This window comes from Callithrix jacchus, chromosome 12 (assembly GCF_049354715.1).
Source record: "Callithrix jacchus isolate 240 chromosome 12, calJac240_pri, whole genome shotgun sequence".
Classification (NCBI taxonomy): domain Eukaryota; kingdom Metazoa; phylum Chordata; class Mammalia; order Primates; family Cebidae; genus Callithrix; species Callithrix jacchus.
In genome coordinates this window covers 94,289,145-94,301,202 of record NC_133513.1, presented here as the reverse complement: position 1 = coordinate 94,301,202, position 12,058 = coordinate 94,289,145, and positions in this window count along the sequence as shown.

The following is a 12,058-nucleotide window of genomic DNA, read 5'->3' as shown; positions in this document are numbered from 1 at the left end:
CCCAGGTGACTTTAAGTAACAAACCGAGTAATTATGATTCATCATTCATTTATCCATTCATTCACGACAAACTTATTTTATACAGAATAGTATACTAGAGTGGTTAACATTATTGAGCTCTGGAGGCAGACTACTTAGGTTCAAATCTGACTTCTATTCCTGGGTGTCATTTTCCTTACCTGTAAAATGACGATTAACATGGTAACTTCTTCAAAGGGTTGCTCTAAGAATGAAATCAATAAACGTAACACACCTAGAGCATTGGTACATAGTAAGAACTCAGCAAGTGTTAACCATTATTGTTGTAATGATTAACTCTCTTCCGTGAAGGGTACACAGAGAACAAGAGACATTCCCATCCTCGCTGTCTATGAGAAAACTGGGGGGAAAAGAAACAACAAGACTACAATAGTGTAATTATCACTATGAGTGAGGAATATAGGAAATAATATGGTAGCATCCAATAGGATGTTAACTATCTCTGTTTAGGAAACAGGACAAGACGAAAGTAATAATACTTGAACTGAGCTGTAAAAGATAAAGACGATTTACACTTTGTTTACTATTTCCTTGTTAACACTTTGTCTTCATGAGTGTGAGCACCTGTTTAGTTTGTTTTTAGTGTGGCAGCCTACGTTTTTCTTTTTCTTTTTCTTTTGAGAAGGAGTCTTGCTGTTACCAGGCTGGAGTCCAGTGGTGCAATCTCGGCTCACTGCAACCTCTGCCTCCCGAGTTCAAGCAATTCTCCTGCCTCAGCCTCCCGAGTAGCTGGGACTACAGGCGCACACCACCACACCCGTCTAATTTTTTGTATTTTTAGTAGAAACAGGGTTTCACCATGTTAGCCAGGATCATCTGGATCTCCTGACCTCATGATCTGCCTGCTGCAGCCTCCCAGAGTGCTGGGATTACAGGCGTGAGCCACCGTGCCCAGTCATGGCAGCCTATTATTAAGAAATGTATGGCCTTGAGGGATAGCATGGGGAGAAATGCCAAATGTGGATGAAGGGGAGGAAGGCAGCAAAACACACTGCCACGTGTGTACCTATGCAACTATCTTGCATGTTCTGTACATGTACCCCAAAACCTAAAATGCAATAAAAAAAAAAAAGAAATGTAAGGCCTTGTAAAATCAGGATAAGGAAGAAAAATAAATAAATAAATAAAAATAAAATGAAATGTGCGGCCAAGGCCCAGTGCGGTGACTAATGCCTGTAATCTTAGCACTTTGGGACGCCAAGGTGGGCGGATCACCTGAGGTCCAGTGTTTGAGACCAGCCTGGCAGATATGGTGAAACCCCTTCTCTGCTAAAAATACAAAAATTAGCCAGGCATGGTGGTTGGTGGCCACCTGTGATCCCAGCTACTCGAGAGGCAGCAGGAGAATTGCTTGAATCTGGAAGATGGAGGTTGCAGTGTGCCAAGATGGCACCATAGCTCTCCAGCCTGGGTGACAAAAGCCAAATTCCGTCTCAAAACAAATAACAAAAGAGAAATGCAGCTGGATGCAGTGGCTCACACTTGTAATCCCAGAACTTGGGAGGCAGAGGCAGGATGATCAACTTGAGCCAAGGAGATGGAGACAAGCCTAGGCAACATAGCAAGACCTCATCTCTACAAAAAATACAAAAATAGTTAAGCTAGGCATGGTGGCACATCCCTGTAATTCCAGCTACTCAGGAGGCTAAGGTGGGAGGATTGGTTGAGCCTCAGAGGTCGAGGCTGCAGTAAACTGTGATTGCACCATTGCACTCCAGCCCAGGCAACAGAGTGAGACCCTGTCTCAAAAAAAAGAAATACTCATACAGGAGAAGTTGCTGAAGGTACCATCAGGTGTGCACAGAGGCCAGTCAGGCTTCACCACCTGCACTTCCTTTCATGGGGTAAAGAAGTGCAGGTGGGTGAGATTGAGAGAATTGAATTTATAACATTTCTCGATCTGGGTGATGCTTACACAGATGTGTTCATTGAATAAAAATTCATTGGCCATGGTTGGGCACAGTGGCTCATGCCTATAATCCCAGCACTTTGGGAGGCTGAGGTGGGTGGATCACTTGAGGCCAAGAGTTTGAGACCAGCCTGGCCAACATGGCAAAACTTTGTCTCTACTAAAAAATATATCTATATATCTACATATAGATATATAGATATATATATATATACAAAAAAAAAACCTAGCTGGACATGGTGGCATGTGCCTGTAGATCCAGCTACTTGGGAGGCTGAAGCATGAAAATTGCTTGAACCTGAGAGATGGAGTTACAGTGAGCCAAGATCATATCACTGCACTCCAGCCGGGAAAACAGAGTGAGTCTCTGTCTTAAAAAAAAAAAAAATGCATTGAGTTGTACACTTATGATTTCTATACTTTTCTATATGCATATTTTACATTAATAAAAAGTATACATATCCATAAAAAACTTACAGTAGAATGTTTCTAAATACAGATATAATTAAGCTACATTTAGTTCAAACTCCCCAGTCTCTGAACTTTCCTTCTCCTTTCTTATTTCCTTCCCTGTCTGTATTGAACGATCAAGTCAGACCCATCTACTTACCCTTGATGCTCCCTGCATCTGCCCATCTCTGCTCTTCTGGCCATTTCCAACCTAGTCTGTCTGCCTGGAATGCCCATCTCAGATACGACTGATCTGTGAAAACACTGTATGTGGCCATGAAACTCTTAATATATTTGGATTGTAGCCAATGTAATTTGTATTAGTTAACTCAATTTTTGGTATTTTTTAAATTTTAAAATAATTTAAACTTCCAGAAAACTTGCAAGTGCAGTACAAAATTGCATATCTGAAACGCCAGAATCCTCAAATACTTTAGTTTTATTTCCTACACACAAATTCATTCTATATTACTAGTATACAACCACCAAAATCAGGAAATTAACTTCGATACATAGCTGCCATGTAATCTGCAGATTCCACTCAGGTTTTGCCAGTTGTCCCAACAATGTTCTTGGGAGACATCGCAGAAGGATCTAGTTTAGATCGTGAATTATATTCGGTGGTCATATCTCTTTGGTCTCCTTCAATCTAAAACAATTCCTTCATCTCTTCTTTAACTTTCATGACCATGACACTCTTGAAGTTTACAGGCCAGTTTTTTTTCTTTTAGAATGTTCCTTAGTTTTGATTTATCTGATGTTCCCCCCTCTTTTTTTTTTTTTTTTTTATTTGAGATGATGTCTCACTCCTGTTGCCCAGGCTGGAGTGCAATGGTGCAATCTCAGCACAGTGCAACCTCTACCTCCCGGGTTCAAGTGATTCTCCTGCCTCACCCTCCCAAGTAACTGAGATTATAGGCACCTACCACTATGCCTGGCTAACTTTTGTATTTTTAGTACAGATAAGGTTTCACCATGTTGGCCAGGCTGATATCAACCTCCTGATCTCAGGTGATCTGCCCACCTCGGTCTCCCAAAGTGTTAGGATTACAGGCATGAGCCACCTCACCTGGCCATGATGTTTCTTCATCATTAGTTAGTTATCTGTTGTTGCATAACAAATAACCCTGAAACTTAACAGCTTAAAACAATAATAAGCATTTTTTAAAATCTCACATGCATTAGAAATTAAGGAACGATTTAGCTGAGAGTTCTACCCAGTGTCTCACAAGATTGCAATCAGTGTTGGCCAGGGCTCTAGTCATCCGAAGGTTTAACTGGGGCCAGAGGGTCTGCTTCCAAGATGGCTCACTCACGTGCCTGGCAATTTGGGGCTGAGTGATGGCAGAATACTTTAGTTCCTTGCATGTGAATCTCTCCATAGGGCTGCTTACAGGACCAAACTACATGGTGGCAAATTTTTCCCAGACTAAGGCAGAAGCCACATATTCTGTATAAACTAGCCTTGGGCATCACCGTCTATCATTGCTGTAATATCTTCTGGTACCAGGGTTCTCTTACACGTAGTCTAACTCCAGATCTTAAATGCAGTGACAGTCTCTTTTATTTATTCACCCAACTATCCAAAGCAGGAACTCATGTCTAAACAAACAAAGAGTATTCACCTTGGTTATAAAGATGTACTTTATATATTTGCTACATGTTTCCCAGGTTGGAAGGTTAATCAGCTTTTAGTTTTTAGTGCTAACGAAGCTATCTTTCCCATGATTTCTGTGCCTGAATTTGTTAGACACTTTTTGACCAACATTATTTAATGTACTTTATTTTGTATAGTTTAGTCAAAGTTTAAACAGGTTATTTTATCTTTTTTTTTTTTTTTTTTTTTGAGACGGAGTTTCGCTCTTGTTACCCAGGCTGGAGTGCAATGGCGCGATCTCGGCTCACCGCAACCTCTGCCTCCTGGGTTCAGGCAATTCTCCTGCCTCAGCCTCCCAAGTAGCTGGGATTACAGGCACGCACCACCATGCCCAGCTAATTTTTTGTATTTTTAGTAGAGACGGGGTTTCACCATGTTGACCAGGATGGTCTTGATCTGTTCACCTCGTGATCCACCCGCCTTGGCCTCCCAAAGTACTGGGATTACAGGCTTGAGCCACCGCGCCCGGACGGGTTATTTTATCTTTAACTGACATTTGTCCAGATTCCCCCACTACCATGTCTTCAAACTGGTGGTTTCCTTTATTTGGCTGCTATAATTTCCCAGACATTTACATCATCTGCAGCTATATTTCATTTGATACCCCTTCCCTCCTAAAAATGCCTTTTGAGGAAGAGGTGATTTAAGTCAGGATTAGTTCTAAAAGTCAGTGTTTAAAAACTCACTATGTGTCTATCACTCTGCAGATAAGAAAGATATGGGTCTTGGCCGGTGCCGTGGCTCACGCCTATAATCCCAGCACTTTGGGAGGCCGAGGCAGGTGGATCACGTGGTCAAGAGATCGAGACCATCCTGGTCAACGAGGTGAAACCTTGTCTCTACTAAAAATACAAAAATTAGCTGGGCATGGTGGCGCGCGCCTGTAGTCCCAGCTACTCAGGAGGCTGAGGCAGGAGAATTGCTTGAACCCAGAAGGCGGAGGTTGCGGTGAGCTGAGATCATGCCATTGCACTCCAGTCTGGGTAACAACAGTGAAACTCCGTCTCAAAAAAAAGGAAAGATATGGGTCTTGCCTTCAAGAAGCTTTCCATTATGTGAAGGAAATAAAACATAAAAGCAGATACTAACCAGGGCTCTCTTGACAAAAGTATGGATTTGTATCAGTCAGTGTCCTGGCTGAGCACAGTGGCTCACACCTGTAATCCCAGCACTTTGGGAGACCAAAGCGGGCAGATCTTTATTGTGTCCTTTTTGGGCCTGAGTCCTTGACAGGATTCTTTATTAGGTCATTGTCATCACCGATACCATCATCATCATCATCATTACTAGCATCTAACATTTACTGAGTCCTTGAGCTGGGGTCTGGGCAAAGTGCTTTACATAGATTATCTCCTCCTGGTCTAGCTAAATCTGGACTACTAAGTCTAAACCAGAGGGTCAGTCTCTGGGGCTTTGCTGTGAAAAGGCAGATCCTCAGACCAGCACTAGACCCAGCAGGGAGAAGCGAGGGGTTGGGCATAAAGTTTAGATAGATTGCTCTCTGACAGTTGAGACAGGTTTGGGACAGTTCTCTGACAGAGACTGAAGAGTAGTGTTTGGTCATGCGTTCATTTAATAACTATGTAGAAAAGTGCTTGCTAAGGATAAGGAAACTCTATGCTCAGGAAAGCTTTGAGATCAGAAACAGATTGGTATAGCACTTCATGACCTTAATATACTGCAAGCTACTGATAGATTTATGGATGAAATGATATGATACTCGACATTTGCAGGGGGAAAGAAGTGGGTAAGGGCACACACGAAACAAAAGTGGCCATAAGTCAATATTTTTGAAGCTGGGTAATGAATAAAGGAAATTTATTATATTATTTTCTTTATCTTTTTTATATGTTTGAATGTTTACATGATTGAAAGTTGAATATACACACTCTAGCCAGGCACCATGGCTCATGCCTGTAATCCTAACACTTTGGGAGGCCAAGGCAGGTGGACTGATTGAGCTCAGGAGTTCGAGACAAGCTTGGGCAACATGGTGAAACCCTGTCTCTACTAAAAATACAAAAATTAGCTGGTGGTGGTCAGCACCTGCAGTCCCAGCTACTTGGGGGCTGAGGCAGGAGGACTGCTTGAACCTGGGAGGTTGACGCTGTAGTGAGCCAAGATGGCACCATAGCACTCTAGCCTGGTGACAAAGTGCAACACTGTCTCAAAATAAAATAAAATAAAAATAAATGAATAAATACCACACATCCGTATTCTTCCATACCTTTTTTCCTTTTCTCTCTCTGTGTGTGTTTAATTCTAATTGTTTTCTTTTTCCTGGTTGTTTTGTTATTACTTCTGAATTAAGGTACTTAAAAAAGAATAGCCAGTCCAGGCCAGGCATGGTGGCTCACACCTGTAATCCCAACACTTTGGGAGGCTGAAGCGGGCAGATCACGAAGTCAGGAATTGGAGACCAGCCTGGCCAACATGGTGAAACACCGTCTCTACTAAAACTACAAAAATTAGCAGGGTGTGGTGGCGGGTGCCTATAATCCCAGCTATTCAGGAGGCTGAGGCAGGAGAATTGCTTGAACCTGGGAGGTGAAGGTTGCAGTGAGCCAAGATGACACCACTGTACTGCAGCCTGGGTGACAGAGCAAGACTCCATCTCAGAAAAGAAAGAAAGAAAGAAAGAAAGGAAGGAAGGAAGGAAGGAAGGAAGGGAGGGAGGGAGGGAGGGAGGGAGGGAGGGAGAGAAAGGATTCATTTACCAGAATTCAGATTTGAACCTAAGTACAGCAGAGTAGCTTTTTGTTTGTTTATTGAATTTTCCAGATACCGATAATTTAACAGGAAGGAGACATTCTATTACATTACATGATGATGTGCAAAGGATTGTAAAGCTGGGCTTTTGAACTTTTTTTTCGTTTTTCTGTTTTTTTTTTTTTTTTTTTTTTTTGATGTGGTCTTGGCTGGGCATGGTGGCTCACACCTGTAATCTCAGCATTTTGGGAGTCCCAGTTGGGCAGACCTGAGGTCAGGAGTTCAAGATCAGCCTGGCCAACATGGTGAAACCCCATCTCAACTAAAAATATATATATATGTGTGTGTGTGTGTGTGTGTGTGTGTGTGTATAGCTGGATGTGGTGGCACACGGGAGGCTGAGGCGGGAAAATCACTAGAACCCGGGAGGCGGAGGTTGCAGTGAGCTAAGATCGCACCACTGCACTTCAGCCTGGGTGACAGACTGAGACTCTGTCTCAAAAAAAAAAAAAAAGACGTGGTCTTGCTATGTTACCCAAGCTGGTCTTGAACTCCTGGACTCAGGTGATCCTCTGGCCTCAGCCTCCCCAGTAGCTGGGATTACAGGCACATACCATTACACCCAGCCAAGCTGGGCTTTTAAAGAACTAATTATTGTGTTATGAGGGTTTGCCTCCCAACATTCTCCCCAGTTCAATCACCTGTCAGGGAATCCAACAGAGGGATCATTCAGAGAAAGGGCCAGACCATGGGAGCCAGGAATAAAAGAGGCTCTGAGGATGGACCAAGGTGGAGGTGGAAAAGAAGAGAAGCATGTGGAAGGTCATGCTCTGCCTCCCAGTAGGGTTAAGGACATGAAGGCCCCACACTGCCTGAGCAGGAGGAAGAGCCAGACAATAGAGCTAAAAAGCCACTTTTGAATTTTCAGGTCTCTTTGTGGCTGTAACAGGAAAAACAGGCTAGGTGCGGTGGCTCACACCTGTAATCCCAGCATTTTGGGAGGCTGGGGCAGGTGGATCACATGAGCCCAGGGGTTTGAAACCAGGTTGGGAAACATGGTGAGGCCCTGTCTCTACTTAAAAAAAAAAAAAAATATATATACAATTTAAAAAAATTAAATAAAAACTAGGAAAAACATTTGCATTGATTTCATCAGCACTAGGTGAGAACTTGAATGGCTCACAGGCAAATTTTTGGGGCATGGACTGCTCTGCCCCTGCCCTTCAATGCTGGGGCATCATCTTTGCCAGTTTGGGAACAAAGCAGTGTAGCTGCTAAAACCACCAATGAGACTCTTGCTTCTAAACCTCCAAGCTCCAAAACAGAGCTCCTTTGTGATTCTCCCAGTGATAACTGAGAAACCAGAGAAATAAGGCAGCTCAGGGGCTTCCTGTAGGCTCAGTTCATTGGCAGACTGAGGGTTGATTTCATATCTGTGTTGAGAGAGAGGAGATGCCATACGGGCTACACAGGTGTAACACTTCTTAAAAATTAATTGAGCAGTATCCTTATGCATTCTCTGCACTTTTCTGTATATTACGCTTTAAAAATTTTTTATTATAAAAGAGAGTGACAGGCCGGACTCGGTGGCCCACACCTGTAATCTCAGCACTTTGCGGGGCCAAGGCAGGTGGATCACCTAAGGTCAGGAGTTCAAGAGCAGCCTGGCCCACATGGTGAAACCCGTCTCTACTAAAAATACAAAAAAAATTAGCCAGGCATGGTGTTGAGTAGCCATAATCCGAGCTCCTTGAGAAGCTAAGGCAAGAGAATCGCTAAGGCGGAAGTTGCAGTGAGCCGAGATGGTGCCATTGCACTCCAGCCTGGGTGACAGAGCAAGACTCTGTCTCAAAAAAAAAAGATGGAGAAAGAGTTCTAAACCAGGCCCAGATGTGCAAAACACAAATATAGGCTGGGTGCTGTGGCTCACACCTATAATCCCAGCACTTTGGGAGGGTGAGGCTGGTGGATTGCTTGAGGCCAGGAGTTCAAGACCAGCCTGGCCAACATGGCAAAACCCTGTCTCTACTAAAAATACAAAAAATTAGCCAGGCAGGGTAACTTTTCATCTCAGCTTTTCAGGAGGCTGAGGCAGGAGAATCACTTGAACCCAGGAGGCAGAGGTTGCAGCAAGATTGGGCCACTGCACTCCAGCCTAGGCAACAGGGCAAGACTCCATTTCAAAAAACAAACACACACAAAAAACTCTCAGACACAAATATAGGCAGGGAGTGGAGGGAAAGCATAGATGAGGATGGAGACTGGGCTGAATTAGAACAAAGAAAGGAGAAAGGAGTGCAATGGACCTGTAGGAGAGACTCAAGACAGGCTGGGCATGGTGGCTCACACCTGTTATCCTAGCACTTTGGGAGACAGATTGCCTGAGGTCAGGAGTTGAAGACCAGCCTGGCCAACATGGTGAAACCCTGTCTCTACTAGAAATACAAAAATTAGCTGGGTGTGTCAGCGCATCCCTGTAGTCCCAGCTACTCCAGAGGCTGAGGCAGGAGAATCCCTTGAACCCGGGAAGTGGAGGTTGCAGTGAGCTGAGATCATGTCATTGCACTCCAGCCTGGGCCACAGAGCGAGCCTCTGTCTCAAAAAAAACAAAACAAAACAAAAACTGAAGACAGCAGGGAGAGTGGAAGTGAGGGCTGCCTGGGGTCAGCTTAGTGAGGGCTTGTAAGACACGGTGAGGAGTTTGGGTTTGCTTAGGAACTGTGTTGTTTCGTTTTTTTGAGACAGGGTCTCACTCTGTTACTCAGTCTGGAGTGCAGTGACATGATCATGGCTCACTGCAGCTTCAACCTCCCCAGGCTCAGGTGATCCTTCTACCTCAGCCTCCTGAGTAGATGGAACTACAGGTGCATGCCACAATGCCTCACTAATTTTTGTATTTTTTGTAGAGACAGGGTTTTCCCATATTGCCCAGGCTGGTCTCAAACTCCTGAACTCAAGTGATCCACCAGCCTCAGCCTCCCAAAGTGCTGGGATTGCAGGCAGAAACTGTTTGAGGGCAGTGTTTATAGTTTACACCCGTGGCACTCAGATTTGGGGTGCCTAAGAAGCATCTGGAGAGCCTGTTAAAGAGCACCATATTCAGAGATTCTAATCAAGAAGACTGAGTGGGGTCAATTAATCTGCATTTTAACAAGCTACTCAGATGACTTAGTTAAAGATTGCCCTTTGGCCGTAATTTGAGAAACAGAACAGTCCCTCATTCCCCCTTGCAGCCTTGGATTCTGGGTTCTTGTCAGATATTCATCAGTTTTGATGAACATCAGATATAGTATCAAAGTGAGCATTACTCTAATTCTTGAAGTCCTGTTTCTAGCTTAAATCAGAATTTAGGCCAGGTGCGGTGGCTCACACCTGTAATCCCAGCACTTTAGGAGGCTGAGGCGGGCGCATCACAAGGTCAGGAGTTCGAGACCAGTCTGGCCAACATAGTGAAACCCCATCTCAACTAAAAATACAAAAAATTAGCCAGGTGGGGTGGTGTGTCCCTATAATCCCAGCTACTCAGGAGGCTGAGGCAGGAGGTAGAGGCTGAGCCAGGAGGTGGAGGCTGCAGTGAGCAGAGATTGTGCCAATGCACTCCAGCCCAGGTGACAGTGCAATACTCTGTCTCACAAAAAAAAAAAAAAAAAAAAAAAATCAGAATTTAAATCCTGCTATAGAAAGACATTTTTTGTACTGAAAACCATTTAGCAGTTGTAATTGATGTTGTGGTGTTGATTATAGGCTCTATAATCAAAACCTAGGTTCAAATCCCAGACCAGTTATGGAAATTTTCTAAGCCTTAGTTTCTCATCTGTAATATGGGGATAGATAATAGGATCTACTGCATAGAATTATTGTGAAAATTAAATAAATTAATGCATGAAAGCACTTACCACAGTGCCTGGAACGTGGTATCACTGTGATTAAATGATGACAAGTGTCATTATTTCCCTTGTAGTCCTCCTCATCTAGCCATTCCCTCTGATAGCTTCTTCCCCAACACTGAGTAGTAGAAATAACTGGTGGCTGGGCACAGTGGCTCATGCCTGTAATCTCAACACTTTGGGAGGCCAAGGGGAGAGGATAGCTTGAGTCCAGGAGTTTGAGATCTCATCTCTACAAAAAAAATTTTTTTTTGAGACGGAGTTTCACTATTGTTGCCCAGGCTGGAGTGCAACGACAAGATCTTCACTCACCATAACCTCCACCTCCCAGGCTTGAGCGATTTTCCATCCTCAGCTTCCTGAGTAGCTGGGATCAGAGGCATGCGCCACCATGCCCGGCTAATTTTCTGTGTTTTTAGTAGACACGGGGTTTCTTCATGTTTGTCAGGCTGGTCTTAAATCCCAACCTCACGTGATTTGCCTATCTCGGCCTCCCAAAGTGCTGGGATTACAGGTGTGAGCCACCTCACCTAGCCAACATTTTTTTTTAATCAGCCAGGCACAGAGCATGCCTATAGTCCCAGCTACTTGGAAGGCTGAGGTGGGAGGATCACTTGAGCCCAGGAGGTTGAGGCTGCAGTGAGCTGTGATCATAACACTGCACTTCAGCCTGGGCATCAGAGCGAGCTCCTGTATCAAAAAATGCTGGGCACAGTGGCTCATGCCTGTATTCCCAGCACTTTGGGAGGCCAAGGCAGGTGGATCTCCTGGGGACCGGAGTTCAAGACCAACCTGGCCAACATAGTGAAACCCTGTCTCTACTAAAAATACAAAAATTAGCTGGGTATGGTGGTGGTACATGCCTGTAATACCAGCTACTTGGCTGGCTAAGGCAGGGAGAATCACTTGAACCAGGGAAGCAGAGGTTGCAGTGAGCAGAGATCATGCCATTGCAATCCAGCCTGGGCAACAAAGCAAGACTCTCTCTCAAAAAAATCTTCCTTCCTCCACCCCTCCCTACCTTCCCCAGTGGCAGGGCAGCCAGTCAGGGAGAGAAGCCTTGGCTCCACAGACCTCTATCAGCATGTGTATGGGAGAGGGTTTTCATTGAGACTTTTAGACTTATCGGTCCCAAATTTTGCTAATGCTAGGTCTAATTTATTTTAGGCCTTGGATTTGTGACTTCAGGTTAATTAATGAATTGATATAGTTGTGCCTCATGAGAATATAGGTCCCCTTATCTTGATTTTCTCTAGCAGGAGGTTGAGAAATCAGTAGAAACCAGGAAAATTTCTCAGAGGTGGTAGGAGAACAGGGGTCAAGATTGTCATCTTTTAAAAATTCTTTTTTTTTTTTTTTTTTTTTTTTTGAGACAGAGTCTGGCTGTTACCCAGGCTAGGGTGCAGT